We start from the raw sequence: 15,041 nt of genomic DNA, 5'->3' as shown, positions 1-15,041 counted from the left end.
AGTGGGGGACCACAGGAGTCAAAAGGTTGGGAACCACTGGAATAGAAGTTCAAGAAAAGTGCGGGGGCAGTCTCTAGCTAAGAGTAGTGAATAAACAGGTTTTTAATAAAGCAGAATCAGATGATTTTTTTTTTCTGCTGGAGTTCCAAGCCTTGGCCGACTGCTAAGCCTTGCTTTCCACAACCTCAGAGCTGGAACGTAAATGACATGGAGCTTATATTATGAGAAGGCAGATGACACAAAACGACTGAGCAGCAGTGACAGAGCGCTTTAAAAACACTATTTGGAAACACGCAACCAATGAAGCTCGATCAGATGGGAAGGGATGTTTCACTAACCGTAGTCTTTGAGTGAAGTAAGAAGGGAGACCTACAAATAAAGAGTTGCAGTAGTCTAGTACTAAAGTTATTAAAGCCTGCACCAGCATTCTCCAGGAGAAAATGGGCAAATAAGCAAGATCCTCAAATAATGCTTAGCAGGCGAAAGAACGTAGAATTCTGCCTGCTAAAATTAACTTCAAAAGAGTGCTGGGTGTTAAAGATAATCTCTAAATTATTGGACAGTTTAGAAAGCGTAGGGAGAGGGTCGAGAATGTCAGATCACTTCTCAAACATCCACAAGTACAGGTTTCAAGAGGGGTATTGCCAGCAGCCGATGCAGTAGGACTCAAGTTATCAAGCTCATGCCCGGCAACCCCACATCCCTAACGATCCTGCACGCACGGAGACCCCAATGAAGTTGGGACCACCGGTAACCCCTTCACAGACCACCTGAGCCATAGAGGGGGGGCCCTGAAAGCTGCACGAGTGATTGAAAAAGGCGATACTTGAGGTATCGTACAACCGCGAGGGGCCGAGACAAAATGGCAGCATCCAGGGTGTGGAGCTGCAAAAACGCCTGCAGAGCGAGGGAGGACTTGCGCACTGGCACGATGAAAGCATGAGACCCTGCGGCCCTGTCTCACTACCGACTGCATTACCTGCGGAGTCGGAGGGGGGCTGAGAAGATTGTCGGGGTGCTGACAATTGTGCGGCTCCCTCTGAGAGGCAGTGGGCCGGAGCAGAGGAGGCCACAGGACATTTGAGCCCACAGGTGTGGACCCCGAGTGCTTCAACTGCAAGCGGCCCAGGCCTCCGCTGTGGACCCCTGGAGCAGCGGGTGGGTGCAGGGATAGCCAGGTGAGTCCCTGTGCCTGTGGGACCCGGGGTGGGGGGGGTGGGGGGGGTTGGGGCTGAACGAAGATGGCGACACCTGGAGATTGAAAATAATACAGAGGCGCCTAAGGAGCAGAGGAGAGGAATGGAACACTCCCAACAAACCAGTATACCGAAACAGAAGAACCCCAGTGGGTCCCCAAGCTGATGGACATCTTGCAAGCCATCACAACCACGAGAGAATCACTGGAAACCAAGATAGATGCACTGGGGGAAAACCCAAAAAGAGTAACGTGATGGAAAAGACACTGACGGAGCTTAACCCTGAGGTGGGCTCCTTACAGACCAGGCATACAGCAATGGAGGCGAAAGTGCACACCCTAGAACTCTGAGCGGAGGACAGCGAGAACATGTCCCGGAGGAATAATATCCGCATTGTGGGTAAGCCTGACAAAAAGGAGGGGAGAGATGCTGTATCTTACTTAGAGAGATGGCTGCGAGAGGAGATAGCACCAGAGGGACTCTCCACCTTCTATGCGCTGGAGAGGGCGCACAGGGTCCCAGCAAAACCGCCGCAACCTGGAATGCCAGCCAGGCAGATAGTTGCTTGTATCCTACATTCCCGGGATCGTGACCATATCCTGGCAAGGGCGCGAGAGAAGCTAGAGATACTGGTAGACAATCAGAGTGATGATCTTCCAAGACTTTACCAAGGACATACGGAAACAAACAGTAACATTCATGGAAGCTAAAGCAAAAATCGAGACATTTAAACAAAGTATACCATGATGTTTCCTGCCCGTCTTAAAGTCTCCATGGCTGAGGGGACACATTTTTTTCACACACCCAGGAAGTATGGAAATGGCTGGATCTCGAGGAGCACCTGGACCTAGCCACACAATGTTAACAGACAAAAGTGCACAGAAGAAATCAATTTAAAAGAAAGCACAAAACCTCAATGGAGGCACGCCAATTAAAAAAGCCACAACAAGATCAGCAAAGGGCAGTAGAAATAGTGGCTGAGATGAGCAGGAAGAGATGAGAAGGCACCAGCCCAAAGGTGACGGACACATAACGAGGCCTCCGTATCTAGTGGAGAGGGCTCTTCAGAACATTCAGACGATGAGTTACCTAAAATCATCCCCAACACAGCGGGTGAATGCTTTTGAGGATAGCTAACAGAATGATGTGACACCCAACGGGGTTGAGGGGCATTCCTTACTCATCATATACCTAAAAAAGGAACCGATACAAGAACACTAATTATTCAGCTACTGCACAAGAAGGGACAGATCCTCAGAGAACCGACTGATGAGTTATTGGAGTTGGCTACTTACACTAACCTGGTCAAGGAACATCGAACCGAGATGGGAACAGTCATATGATGACCATATTAGGGGGTGCGGAGAAGTCAGGCGAGATGTCGACTGTTGTTTGCAACCACCCCCACGACGTTGTTTGGTGGACATCTCCAATATTAAGTTAAGTGCTATCGTTTGGATGAGGAGGTGGAGTTTCGGAGATTGTTCACAGTTAGCTTGTTTTGGGGCATGGGGAGTCCGACGTCACATCACCGCATGAATCATGCTTATGGAAGGCCGAGAGTGCCCGGAAGGGCGCTGCGCACAGGTTGGCAGAACCAAAATAATAGGGGAAAAGGTTGCACATGGCAGATACCACAACGTATAAGATAATCACTTGGAATATTAAAGGGATGTAGGGGGGTGCAAATTGCCCTCCTGCAGGAAATGCATCTAACAACAAAGTAAACAGTAGCGCTACAGTGCAGGTGGTGAGGTCAGCAATATTATACTACATACTCTGCATATGCGCGAGGGGCCCTGATCTGGATTCGGGCGGGGGTACAGTTTCAGTGTCTGAGTCAAACAATCAACTCGGAAGGTAGATATGTGGTAATAAAGAGTAGATTAGATGGCCGCAACGCGGTGCTGGGTAGTATATATGGCCCGAACGTAGCCCAAACACAGTTCTTTGATGGCAGATCCAAAGTCTTGGCCCCCTTCCTAATGGGACCAATAATAGTGGGAGGGGATTACAACTGTATAGCGGATCCTACCCAAGATGGATCGCACCCACCCCTTCCAGGCATGCAGACAGAGTGGCCCGCACCTTTTCCGGGTGGCAAAATGAATGGGGAATAGTAGACTCCTGGAGAAAGCAACATCCCATGGATAGGGATTATCCTTACCATTCCAGAATATATGATCTGCAGGTCCACTTAGATGCTATATTATGCTCCCTAGATATAACATTCTTAAGTACATACAACAGAATATCTGACTCGCACCCTCTCAGATCACAATCCACTGTTACTCTGTCTTAGATGGGGGGGAAGGGCACCCGAGTATTCCGTCGTGGCAATTTGCACCCGGAAACTCTGGAGGACCCAGTCTTCCAAACTGCGATAGGCACAGCTATTAATCACTATTTTGATGAAAAGACGGGCACAGCAGACTCCCCCTTGGCAGAATGGGACGCACTTAAGACTAATTAGAGGATGATGCATCTCAAAAGTAGTAGCGGTCAGGAGAACTCTACTCCAAGAGGTCTTAGCAGCAGAGACACTGTTCCGAGAAAGTGAAAAAAAAAGTCCCGGTCATCCTGAGCAACACAAGGAGCTGCTCGCTGCAGAGGAAATGTAGCAACTAAAGTAGAACAATTACGTTGTTTTGACTATCGAAATTATAAGGTACAGGCCCACGTTGAAAGAGACCATACAGGCACGCTCTTAGCCTGGTTAGCAAATCCCACCAAACAAGGGTCAGTTATTGTGGAATTAGAAGCAGAAGGTGGCTCGAGACAATACAGACAAGAAGAGATTAATACAATATTTCAAGAGTACTACACGCAGCTATGCCGAGCACATGCGGAACTCCCAATGGCAGACCTGAGGGAGTTTTTGGATACCTTACACTCACCACGATTACCCCCAGAGCATGTAGAGGCATTGGGAGATGAAATCCCGGTCCAAGAAGTTCGGGCGGCGATTAAAATCATGGCCCGAAATAAGACGCCGGGTACCGATGGGATCCCTATTGAGTTTTATGATACTTATAGAGAAGCCCTAGCTCCCAGACTGACTAATATGCTTAATATGGCCAAGGCCATTGGTATGTTACCACAATCTACGAGAGATGTCATAATTGTTCCCTTGTTAAAATCAGGCAAAGAACCCCATGACAAACAAGCTTTTTGACCGCTCTCAATGCTAAATATGGACTATAAAATATTAAGCAGGATTCTAGAAACGCGCCTGCTGCCTAATATGACTTTACTGATTCACACTGATCAATCAGGATTTATCCCAAGGAGAAGCACAGCACATAACATACAGCGCCTCTGCGCAATCCTCAGGGCCACCAAAACCGGTAGACAGGCAGCTGCAATTCTGGAAGTTGACATAGAGAAGGCCTTTGACAGCCTGGAATGGCCCTATTTGTATACAGTGCTGGAACGTATGGGGCTAGGGGAGGCATTCATTTCCTGCACCCATTTACTTTATACGAACCCGACAGCTAGAGTCCACACAGGATGACAAATTTCCTAGGATTACAAGGTAGAGAGGGGTACTAGATAGGGGTGTCCCTTTTCGCCCCTGTTATTTGCAGTAGCCCTAGAACCCTTAGCATGCTGGGCCTGAGGAGGAACAATGTATCTGGATTTAGAGTTGGACCAAAGGGAGCACTATATTGCATATATGCAGATGATATGCTCCTTTTCCTCCGGAACACCGAAAGAGTACTCCCAGGAGAGCGAGATATGCTAAAGCAATTTGGCACCTTGTCAGGACTCCAAGTAAACTGGAGCAAATCCAGCTATTTCCAGTACAAGCAGATGACGTACCCCCAGATGCACTAGGACCCTTGCCCCTGGCAACCTCGTTCCCTTACTTACCTGGGAGTCCACGTATACCACCGCACGGGCGATCTACTCGATGGCAACTTTGGTGGGGGCATGAAAACAAGAATAGCGTTCTGGTCTACACTGCCAATTTCGGTAGCTGGGAGGGTGGCTCTTCTAAAGATGGTGGCGCTTCCCAGGTTCCTATACTACTTTACAACATTACCCCTCTGAGTTCCTAGGGCATACTTTAGGGAAATTGCTAAGATAATAACGGGATTCATATGGGGTACTGGCCGCCCGAGTGGCTCTGACCGCACTGCAAAGACCAACAACTGAGTGAGGAATGGCAGTCCCGGAGTTTGAGGCTTTCTATCTGGCAGCCCAGCTGCAATGGCTTACACAATGGATAGCGGGAAGAAAAACACTGAAGGGGAATCACTCCCCATATTGATCCCTGACTTAGCAGCTTTGAGTAGGGCGATTCTACGGCTCCCAGACACAGGTAGTGAACATAAACCTGAATTTCAAGTTACACAACGGTGTTGGAGCATGACATCTCTGGAAAATACCTGCACAGGTCTCGTACTCCCCAGATCTCCCGATAGGGTTTATGGAGGAACCTCCACACAGAGGGTCTTGGAGAGGGTTAAGATCTTGAACAGACGGAAGCAGGGGCGACCGAGATCAGAGCGCTCTAGGATAATGCAGGTCCGATCCTTACATTTGATGACTTTAGGGCCAAATATGAGTTGCAGAGAAGTCACTTTCTACTACATAGAGCAGTTACGGAAGCTATTAAAAGACACTGGAAGGCTGGGATGGAAGAATCGCACCAATCATTTAGTAGTCAGTATCTAGTGATGCATCAGGGGTGTTCAAAGCAGTGACCTACCTATACGGGAGGCTACGTAGGGAACAATGGTAAGCAGGCCTTGGTAAGACGATTGGGGACAAGGACTGAGAAAATATCCAATATAACACAAAAAGAACCACAAGAAATGCCCGGTTTAAGCGGATTCATTTCTATATATTGCATAGAGCATATCTTACACCAGAGAAAATTAATAAGATGTTCCATATAAACACAGCTCAATGCGTTTGTTGTAATGAAGTAAGCGTCACATTCTTTCACATGCTCTGGGAATTGCCCTATGACTGGGGGCTTCTGGGAGGGAATCACAAACAGTCTCGACAATACTAGGCAAAGAGCTCCCATGCTCGGCAGACCGATGCTTACTAAGTTGGTTCCCACACACATCTAAAAATAAGATTACTAGCCGATTCCAAGACTTGGCTTATGTGCTCGTAAAAAAAGAAATAATCAGAAACTGGAAGCGCAAAAGGGGCCCACGCATAGACACTTGGAAAACAGAATTCACCAAATGGGAGGGATACGAGTGAGGTTAGACTCAGAGGTCAAGGGGGGGTCGTACTTCACTCAAGGGAGCAAGAGCATGGGAGGCCTTAATGGATGCCCTCAAAGAGTAGGAGATTTGGGGAGTCGAGCCCACACCAGGGTAGAATGGGCGATGGATCACAATAGGAGGACTATTAGTGCCCACCTACGAGGGTGGGGAACATCCCCCAACTGAAATAATGGAAAGACCATACACCCCCTGCAAATACCATGCTACGCTGCAATACCTGTGCCCTACCATCAAGAATCACATGAAAAGAGACGCATGAATAGTGAGGTGACTATGACATTCCCACAAAAGGGGTGGGGGGAGGCACAGGGTTTAATAGTTATGAAAGTTAAAACAACACACTGACTGCACGATAACACTAAGGGAAGAGTCAGGAGAGAGCAATTGAACTACATGGTAGATTAGATCTTTAAGAGATATCCGACTATAAGAGAGAGTACTGCAGCCTTTATCAACACTTCTGATAATACACTATTGTTTTGATACTGTAATGTATATAAGTATGAATACCAAAATACAATAAAAGTTCGTTAAAAAAAAAATTAAAAAAACAGGTTAAAAAAAATCAAGACCTCCATATTATCCTCATTCAGAATTAAGGAATTGGGTCTTGTGGTCTTGTTTACTTGGCAACTTCACCATGGTATGGCTATTTTTTGGGGGCTTGCAGTCACTGCCATTTTCTTCTCCTGCCTAGTGGCTTTTAGTGTTTCTGTCTCCGCCATAATCATGTATCATGTAATCACATCTGCAGGAGGTTGAAAAATGTGTTTGGTATTCAAGGTTTCAGATCTATTTAGTCAGTGTCATGATGATTTATAAAGTGAACTGGGGTACATCCACACTCGCCAAGTCCGCAGCAGCGCACAAAAGCTACTTTGAAGCTAGCAGTCCATCCTCATGAAGATTACAAAAGTGTTGCTGCTTCTCTCGGGGGTGGGGGGGCATGAACATGCCTTGCACAAAACCAAAAATCAAGAAATGTAACAGTGTCATAGGTATAGATATATATGCTATAACATCATGCACAAGTTGAGAATCTGAAGGTGAACAAATGCTGCTTTAGCATGGAGAGGGGCTGAACTTTAGAAGAGAGACATGAAGAGCAAACAGGCATAACTTAGACGGGAAGGCGAGGGGGACCAAAAGAAAGACGCAGGGATACCTGGGAAGAAAGCACAAGGACACTTGGAAGTAACCTGGGAAACAGGAAAGTTGGGAAATGGGAGATGAAAAACAAGAAGGGAAGAAGAATAAAATAACAGGTGGGTGCTAAAACACAGAATTATGTTACTAGGTAAGATAAAGTTTACAGGTTTGTTTACAACTTATTGTGGAACATAAGGGGAAACAAACTATCTTAGTTGGTACAGATCTTAGAGGGGCATGGCTTTTCTAGAAATGTACTGAGAAGAAGCCTTATGTGCCCGGTTTCAAGCCTTAGACCATCTAGGATTCTCAGCTTTTTCATTCCACCAGACAAGAGCAAGCAATGGTTACCAAGATGTTGCGGTGACAAACTTGATTTTTATTTTGGCTTGAAGGAAAAGCTGATTAAGATCATTTCAAAATGGAGCAATATGAAAGTGAAAATGTACAATAGCCATGAAGAGAGCTAGAGAAGGTTTGGGCATGCCCCAAGTATGCCATTTCCATTGCCAATTACCGGGATTAGATCAAGTTTCGACTGAAATTTTCCCTAAATGTAGTATTGCCTCTTCTCGTCTGTATGAGTTAATCGACTTTGGCAAGCTCCAGAAGCAAATTACCTTCAATTTGAAAGTATATGATTGTTCTGATGGATGGACCTTTGGATTTCTTAAGTAACCAGTCGTAATGCAAGTTTTGGAGATTCTAATGTAGGAAACCATGTGTGAGGCCCACAAGATAAAAGATGGAAGTCTTGAGTAGAAGGATCTTCCCTTGTTGCCTGAAGAGAAAGTATGCTCTCTGCAATAGCTTTGTATGTGGTCTCTCCTACATGTGAAGATCAGGAAACACCCATTGTCAAGGCTATTCCAGAGCTATTAGATTTATCCTGTCTTCGAGGAAATGAAAGAGTAGACTAGTTGGAAACCACAGGAAATGTCACAGACCCTAGCAACAAAGATTATTAAAAAACAATTGTCAGGGAAAATGTTAGGGAGGCATACCCAAGTGCTCCAGGATCCTGCTTAGAAGAGGCAGGGGAACAAGGAGTATCTTCTAGACATTTAGTGGCAGTGGGGCTGCTCCCTGCCATAAAAGTGTAGGAGTGCCTATTCGAATATGTCAAGTTGTTGCCTAACTACCGTCGCCTACTTTAAAATCTATTATAGTATCACTTTATAAGGGTCACCAACTGATGGAAACAAGTAAATGCAAAAAACATTATATTAATGTAATTTATAAATAGGAACTATAAATTAAAAAGCATCTGCAGATATGTTCTCTTGAAAGAAGGGTTTAAGTTTTTAAGCAAATGAGGGGTACATGGAGACTACAGGTTGGTGCTTAATTTGACATAACAGATAGCAGGGATCAAACAACACGCCCAACAATTTGACTTTGTTAACTAAAGTGCGGAAGACACTATCAGGACGTAATTCAAAGATCTAATTCATATTAAATTTACAATCATGTGGACGAAGCACAAACACTAGCTGTGTGAGAGGCCTAGTGTTACCACTCCTTTAAATATACAGAGTGAGCTTTGTCTCCCCCATGGGAGCATCTCTCTAACCTAATGCTACTGTCTATTTAGTGAGTCGTTCCACACCCTATGTACTTTTTGCCATGCAATACATTAGAGACTATTTTACATACCAAAGGTTGCCTACAATCTTTATTTCATTGATCCATTGTAATCAGAAAGCAGCGTTTTTATCTTGTTTTTGCATTGCAACATGTTTTTATTGCAATGCTTGTTTCCAGATTGAGTTTAAGAAAGTACCTGGACATCCGTTTGTGCAGATTCCTGAGGCATTTGTTTTTGAGTGCAGAGGTTATGGAATGATCATATTTTATACATATCTGTGTGTCACTGCATACTGATGTACAGCAACACCCAAAACATCCATAACAATTCTTGGCAGTTCTACTCAGATGTCTGAACAACCCAGGAGTGTGAACAGACCCTGAGGCACACCGCCAGTGATGGTGATGACATGCCACAAACTGTCTCTGCTGCGAGAACAGGCTCTAGGACAAAGCTCTCTCTCTTCTAGTGGGGACTCCGCTGTGATTCCCAGAGCTCCATCTGTCAGAGCAGAGAGCTTGTAGACAGGGGTTCTCCTCCACTAGGCTCCTAGCTGCACTGTGCTTTCTCTGCAAAGCTACAGGCCCGAAAGTTGAATTAACCGGGGTCTGTGCTGGACTGTGACGACTGAGAATGAATAAAAGCGTCCCCTTGTATTTTTCATGGAGAGATGCTGCAGACCGGGTGACCAAGGTGTTCTGCTTCCCACGCCTGGGGACTGTTGCCCACTGTAGTTCAAAGTACAAGCTCGTTAGAGACCCCACATAGAGTCACCCTGGGAGCCTAACTTCGGCTGAGGTCTCAGCTACCCAAGTCACTCTGTTCTGACCTATGAGACGGATCTAGTGCTGGGAGTCGGCGCATGCCCTGTAGCTCTTGCACAAACTACTGTGGCACCGTGAGACCCATTTATGAAGCAAATAGACTACGAAGCCTACTCAGTTCCCAGCATTTATGGAACCATAACGCCGTCACTTCTCTTCCACAGCAGACTACAACAGGTTTTACTCACAATTAACTCACAATAGGTAAAAGTTTAACAATGGTCGGATTGAGCTTTGTGTGCCATTCAAAGCCTAGAAGCTATGAATTGTGCAACTAATGCACTTCAGGGTGGTGATGTCAGGGCAAGCACTGAAATACATGTCAGTCTAACCATTAATGCGTGGCATTTGATACATATGTTTGTTCTATACAGAAGAAAATTAACGTTGAATATTTTAAAAAAAACTATTTTCTGTCAGAAGTAATGTTTAGGCGGCTGACCCTAGTGCTATAAAGGTTTAGGAGTGCCTATTCCGATCCCTAATGTTATCCAAACCAATTTTATTTGCAGCCAATTTGAGTGAATTGTGTAACCATTTTGTTTTGTTTTTCATATTCCTGTCTCACTAAATGAGGCGACACAAAACACCTGATAAAAAACGCTGCTTCAAGGCTTGTCCGGTGTCTGTATTTTCCTACGATGTGCTGGCTGATCCTTCTAATAGGCTTTACTTCCTTTAACTGTTTGACAAGGAAGTTATTTATGGTATGTGTATTGCTGTTCCTTTTGAGCTTTTTCTTCAACATCAGTATAGTAGGTATGCTTATGTGTGGGATCCTGAAACAAATTTATAGTGATTGGATTTTCATGTTTTAAATAGTACCTGTTAAAAACATGCAAAGGCAGCATTTGCTATCTTTTTTGGGCAAAGCCAAATGTCAGCAACCACAAAATCCATACGATTCACAAAGTCTTCAGAAAAAGAAGAGAGAGTTGTACGACAAGACCTAAGGATTTACATGTGAATCTTACTAGCAAAAAGAACAGATGATAGGTGGAAAGTGAAACATATGAAACATACACCCCCAGTCATAGATCTGGGTCTAATCCATCATTTATTTGGTCACCGCTCCACCCCAGTTTAGACCCAGCCATATGCAGATCAGTCTTGACCTTGGATCCTCATAGGAAAAATCCAACCCGAACTGTCATGCCGGATTTGTCCCTGAACCCAAAACAAGCATCCTGGGACCAGTTTCAGACTATCACCCCTCATCAGCCAAGCTAGCCTGAATCAAGAGGCACAGTGAGCACGGTACCCAAGTCTGGGCATCCCCTTCCCATTTAGAGTGACAAATTAAAAAAGAATAGATGATGGAAGGAATGCAGAACAAATCAAACATTTACCCCCGTCATAGATCTGGGTTTAATCCACCGGATTCAAGCTAGCCTGGCTGATTAGAGATGATACCCCGAAACCAGTCCCATGATGCTTGTTTCTAGTCCAGGGAGGACCTGGCTTGGCAGTTCGGGCTGGACTGTTCCCATGGAGAACAGGGTCTCAACTGATTTACATTTGGCTTGGTCCAAACTGGGGTGACAGAGAGCAAAGTAACGATGGATTAAACCCAGATCTGTTAAAGGGAGTGAGTGTTTGAAAAGTGTCAACACTCTGTCCAGTTTATTTTGTGGTGTGAACGTTTACAGCAGCATTTTAAGTACTGCTGAAGGTTCACCAACTAAAAATTTACAACAGGACCAATAAGGCTGTTCAGGATCTACGATCCCCAAACATTAATTGCGACCCTGGTGTCATAAATTCAAGGAAAATATCCTTGATGGAGAGCGGGCTAGCAAGAATGTAGCTTTCTTCTGCATGATAGATTTTCTTTGAAATTTATGAACTGTAACTCACAATAGCAAGCTTCAAACTAGTAGAATAGATTGGAAAAAGTGTTATCAGGGACTCATCATGCAAACTGGTTGTAGAGTTTTGACCCACTAGATTGTCAGCCCAGGAAATGGAATCCTTGCGATAATGCTTAACAAACACACAGACTAAACTCCTGATAATCGCTCTATATATTTCTCAGCTACTAGGACATTTATCTTAAGAGTAAATGTGGTTGTCTTTCCTCTTGTACAATGAATCCTGGGAATAATCAGAGAGGTACGATGGCCTTATCGTCACAAGAAACTAATGCAAGACTCTTTTGTGCCAGTTTATCTCATCCCACTCTCAGATCTTTGGCGGCTCTCTTCAAATTCTTTGGCTTCACACCCTCAGACTCATTTGTAGCCAATCATCATCTTGTCACGGATGTTGTTCGGTCGCAGATGTGTACTTTAGTGCTTTCTCTTATGATCTTTGACACTTTTTTCCCCTCTGCTTCAATTATCACAAGGCATCTATTAAGGAAATGAAATAGAATGCAAGCGACATTCTAGAAGTCTGAATTGAGCCAGCATTTATTGCAGTTGAATTTCTCAGCTCATCCTTTTGACGCTCACCAAGTCACCTAGCCCGAGCTGAAGTGAGCTAACAGTGTCTGCATGGTTGCCAGGCCCTCCAGAAACAAAGCCTACCTTGAGTTTGCTGACTGGACTTCCTAATGGCCTTTGCAGCCTCTCTCTGCCGGCCCCTTCCAACCGCAAGTAGCCCCTGCACCGGAACCCGATGCCAAAAGACACCACTGCACCCGAGCCGCACAGCCAGAGAAGAGGTGGGGAAAATGGTGTCCCTATGTACCCTAGGATCTCAACGGTTGAGCTCCCCTGTGGGTTCCCTGAACTAGCGGCCCAGTCCTTGCTTGCAGCCTCTTGCTGACCGGACAAATCTCCTTTGAAGTGAATGGGACACCTGCAACGTAACACACCTCTGCACCCAGACGCCCCAGAGCCCGCCTCCCCCCCCACACAGAGATAAACTGTCGGTGTGGCCTTGGACCAAGCCCCCATATTAAGCTCAAGTCCAGAAGAGCAGTCCTGTAAGTTGTTGCCAAGTAGCGGTATGCAGTGTGTGTTCCTTTCCCGTATGATAACATTAGGGCACCCAAGGCAGAAATGCCCTTCTGCACCCGGACGCCTCAGTGCCTCCCGAAATGACTTGTTGGTGCTACTTTGACCCTTGCCCAATACTTACCTTAACTACAGAAGAATAGTCATGTAGGTCATTAAGTGCCCTGATGATAGGCTTCTTTTCCCATAGGATAACATTAGGGCACCCAACTCTGAAAAGCACCTCTGCACCTGGAGGCCCCAGTGCCTCTAGAAGTTACCTGTTGGTGCTGCATTGGACCTTGCCCTATACTTACCTTAACTCCAGAAGACGGGCCCTGTAAGTCGCTGCTAAGTATTTGTATGCGGTATATGTTTTTCCCCCATAGGATAACATAACAGCTTCAAAAATTGCAGTGTCAACTTTTGAAAACTGTAAAAATTCATAACACCCATTTCCGATGATCTTGGTTTAAAAATTTATATCAAAGTATGTGTTATCTTTATAAACTGGTGCCAGATTTCTTTATTGAGTGTGTCTCGCTTACTGCCTAAGTGCGTGAAATACATGCTTAGCACTACCCTCTGATATGCCTAACTGCTCTCCCACACTACCACAAAAGAGAGCATTTGGGGCATCATTTGTGCCTCTACAATTCCTCTGGGGTTTCTTGGACTCTCTACACAGTGTACCTCTTGTTGGTCCACTACATAAAGAGCCAGCTACCTGCAAGCTGAATTTTAGTGAAGCTGCAAGTTGATCATGCAAATGTGTATTAAATACATCCTTTGAAGGCCTTTTTCTCTCTCCCCCCCCCCCAACACACACAATCTACAATGGCAGTGTGCATGTGTTAGGTGAGGGGTCCCTTAGGGTGGCACAACATATGCTGCAGCCCTTAGGGACCTTTCCTGGTCACAGGGCCCCTGGTACCACTGGTACCTTTTACAAGGGACTTATCTGTGTGCCAGGGGTGTGCCAATTGTGAAAACAATGGTACATTTTTAGTGAAAGAACACTGGTGCTGGGGCCTGGTTAGCAGCACACTTCTCAGTCAAGTCAGCATCAATATCAGGCAAAAGGTGGGGGGTAACTGCAACGGGGAGCCATTTTCCTACAACTCCTTTTTGTACCTATTTTGCTTTGTTTGAGACGTCTATCCAACTGTGACGTGCCATATGTATTGGCTTGAGAAAGGTAGAGTGTTTATTATGGTACCTCCATTAAGACCTCAGGTATTGAAATCTCCATTATTCTAGTTATAGGGTGATTCTTCAGATGCCTCTCATAAAAACCACAATCCTTCATTTCTGGGGAGTGGCCAAGCAATATAATTTATAATCAGATGCTCCCGTTTGGCTATCTGTAACTGGAGCTGGCTCAGTGCCGCCATCTTTCTATTGTAAGCCACGTTAAATAAATTAACAGGAAGTGTAGTTCCTTTGAAATAATATGGCGTAAGATCACCAGAATATTGGTGAAATACTGGGGAAGCCTTGGCAACGTGATCCTTTTTGACCACTTCAGTCTACCCATGATTGACAGTAGAAAGCACTTGATAAGGAAAGCAATCCTCATCACTCCATCAGTGATTTAAATATATTACTTAATAAGATATCCTCCCTATAATATTTAAACATGGCCGTTTCCCTTTGCAGGGGTGATACATGATTTCGGAGACTTCACAGGTCTCAGTGTGGTAAAAAGTAAAGTTTACTTGAGTTAATCCGTAAGCCTGATGCACAGATCTGCTTAGTATTTCCTTGGTTTGACCTCGTGTCACCGATACAATGGAATCTAATGTGTATGATGATGCTGTAGTGTTTTTCAGCGACATTGCTACTCTTGTCAAGCTCTTCTTTCCTTACAAAACAGGCCTACGGGTTACCTGCTAGTAAAAAGAAAGGTTATCGGTGACATGTCTCTAGTTTCACTGACTACAAATAACTCTTCTAGGAAGGACATGTGCCATGAAAATAACAGTTTTTAAATCTAGACAATTATTTTGTGTTCCAACCCCTTCACCCTGAACACTGCAAACAGGCAGTGCAATCCCACCAACAGTGCCCAAGATCTTTTCCATGTCAAAAAATGT

At 45.0% G+C, this 15,041-nt stretch overlaps 1 protein-coding gene across 4 annotated transcripts in view; it reads right to left on the bottom strand.

Annotated features, from left to right (window-relative positions):
* TINF2 (TERF1 interacting nuclear factor 2) overlaps positions 1-15,041 on the bottom strand; it is a 121,775-nt gene that overhangs the window by 61,867 nt on the left and 44,867 nt on the right. The window lies entirely within an intron of this gene.

The sequence above is a fragment of the Pleurodeles waltl genome, chromosome 6, assembly GCF_031143425.1.
Source record: "Pleurodeles waltl isolate 20211129_DDA chromosome 6, aPleWal1.hap1.20221129, whole genome shotgun sequence".
Taxonomy (NCBI): Eukaryota; Metazoa; Chordata; class Amphibia; order Caudata; family Salamandridae; genus Pleurodeles; species Pleurodeles waltl.
The sequence above is the reverse complement of the archived record's forward strand: the minus strand, read 5'-3'. Positions and strand labels throughout refer to the sequence as shown.